Genomic DNA, 2,500 nt, shown 5'->3' on the forward strand with positions numbered 1-2,500 from the left:
GAGCGGCGCCGTGAGATAATAGTGAGCTATCACGTTGCCCGATCGACGTTAAACATCTGGTCGGCGTCTCCTCTTGGCTTACGTCCGTCGTTTCAGAACGATCGCAGATTATGTGAGCATTTGGTTAGACGATTATGACCGGAACCCTATATGGATGCGATCGTTTAGACCGATTATCCGGGTACCTAGAACGCACGTAGAGTTTTGTGGTTGGGCGAAGTTTCGTGATGTGCACGGAACGAGGAGCCGGCCGCTGGCTTTGCGTTCGTGTGGTTGGGCGAAGTTTCGTGATGTTTACGAGATGAGGAGCCGGCCGCCTATGTCGGCGTTTGTGGTTGGGCGAAGTTCCTTGACGGAACGAGGAGCCGGCTGCTTATGCTGACGTTCGTGGTTGGGCGAAGTCTTGTGATATCCTCGAAACGAGGAGCCGGCCGCACGTGTGTGCAGCCTTCGTTGTAGGTCCATGTTTAGAGATGCTCACGAAATGAGGAGCCGGCCGCTTATGTCGGCGTTTGTGGTTGGGCGAAGTTCCTTGATGGAACGAGGAGCCGGCTGCTTATGCTGACGTTCGTAGTTGGGCGAAGTCTCGTGATGTGCTCGGAATAAGGATTCGAAGCGCTTGGATTGCCGCGTTCGTGGCTGGGCGAAGTTTCGTGTTTGGCACGGAACGAGGAGCCGGCTGCAGGTTTTAAAGATTCTCGCCCGAAATCGATCAGTCGTTACCGTTGTCTACGGACTTCGGTAGGACGATCTATTCCAGGGACGAAGACGTCGACGTTGTGCGACGCCCGTTACATTAGCGTTTTTATGCTCTTTCGGGATTGTCTGCGACGTTTGTCTCCGTCCGAATTTTTTACGATAATTGTCACTAGATTAGTACGCAAACTAGTTGAACCGAAGATTTTGCGCCGATCGACTGACGTATTGACCCTTCAGTGGGTCGTCTCAGTCATTGGAATGTCATTCTCGAGGAGGTTCGCAGTTGGCGTCTCGTATTTCGAGGGAAAGTCCATTGCGACTAGTACCGAGAAATCGAACATAAAAGATTACCCTGAACGGTGGATCACTTGGCTCGTGGGTCGATGAAGAACGCAGCTAATTGCGCGTCAACATGCGAACTGCAGGACACATGAACATCGACATTTCGAACGCACATTGCGGTCCTCGGACACTGTCCTCGGACCACTCCTGACTGAGGGTCGGTTCCATTACAAAGACTGCCCGGCCAGACGTTATGGCTTGACGAAGTGACGACGTAAAGGTCGTCTAACGTTGATCCTGTACCGAAGGTCATTTGGGCGAGTTGGACGGTTTGCCGCGTGACGATCAACGTTCTGTCGTTTCGACGCCTCGTGTGTTGGAATGATGAGGAGTTGTTTTCGTAACGCGCCGTCTTGAATTGGCGAAAGCATATATTGTGGTGTCGTGGTATTGCTCGATCTGCGCCCATGACTGTAGACATGCGATCGTCGTGTCCGAGAAATCTGAACGACGTCCGATCGCTTTAATGTGCCAGTTGTCGCGCGTTGCGGATGAGCTTTCATGAGCGCACCCCCGAAACACCGAAGCACTTTGCTTGGATTCGCATGATCCGCCATACGGAGCAGGAGATAATAGACGCCTTTGAGTAGGCTAACTCCCTCGCGTAAGGTACGTGATTTTATGAGCCGCCAAAGGTTAGTTTCGGAACGTTTCGATGATTTGAACATACGACCTCAGGACAGGTGAGACTACCCGCTGAATTTAAGCATATTATTAAGCGGAGGAAAAGAAACTAACTAGGATTCCCTTAGTAGCGGCGAGCGAACAGGGATTAGCCCAGCACTGAATCCCGCGATCGTAACCGGTCGCCGGGAGATGTGGTGTTTGGAAGGATCCATTATCTGGCGAGTTCGCGGCGCGTTCAAGTCCATCTTGAATGGGGCCATCGCCCATAGAGGGTGCCAGGCCCGTAGCGACCGCTGCGGCTTGCTAGAGGATCTCTTCTTAGAGTCGGGTTGCTTGAGAGTGCAGCCCTAAGTGGGTGGTAAACTCCATCTAAGGCTAAATATAACCACGAGACCGATAGCGAACAAGTACCGTGAGGGAAAGTTGAAAAGAACTTTGAAGAGAGAGTTCAAGAGTACGTGAAACCGTTCAGGGGTAAACCTGAGAAACCCGAAAGGTCGAATGGGGAGATTCATTCGCGCCTGTTGTTGGGATTTACTGACTGTGGAAACGGCGACGTTCGCGTTGGCTGTTCCCTTCGGTTCATCTCCGGCTTCGGACGCGTGCACTTCTCCCCTAGTAGGTCGTCGCGATCCGTTGGGTGCTGTTCTACGGTCTCGAGTGTAGCCCGTGAGCTCGGATTTTCCGATGTTTACGGACACTGGGTTTCCGAACAGCTCGCTCGACGGTTTACTGATGGCGGGAGGCCGCGACTTAGTTCGCGTCCGGCCCGTGGCAAGTATGTGAATTGTGATGGCGATCGGACCTAGTGCCGATTCCGTCCGTTTGCGAC

General features: G+C 52.8%; 2 non-coding genes across 2 annotated transcripts in view; both read left to right on the top strand.

Annotated features, from left to right (window-relative positions):
* Window positions 1-1,047: 1,047 nt before the first annotated feature.
* Window positions 1,048-1,202, top strand: LOC123687177. The gene has a single exon (XR_006748918.1). It is a non-coding gene; the product is annotated as a 5.8S ribosomal RNA (ribosomal RNA).
* Window positions 1,203-1,710: 508 nt separating this feature from the next.
* The window catches only part of LOC123687960, a 4,012-nt gene continuing 3,222 nt past the window's right edge, over window positions 1,711-2,500 (top strand). Inside the window, exon 1 of the ribosomal RNA XR_006749661.1 lies at window positions 1,711-2,500. This exon is cut by the window's right edge and continues 3,222 nt beyond it. This is a non-coding gene — a ribosomal RNA (large subunit ribosomal RNA).

Source organism: Harmonia axyridis, chromosome X (assembly GCF_914767665.1).
Source record: "Harmonia axyridis chromosome X, icHarAxyr1.1, whole genome shotgun sequence".
NCBI lineage: Eukaryota > Metazoa > Arthropoda > Insecta > Coleoptera > Coccinellidae > Harmonia > Harmonia axyridis.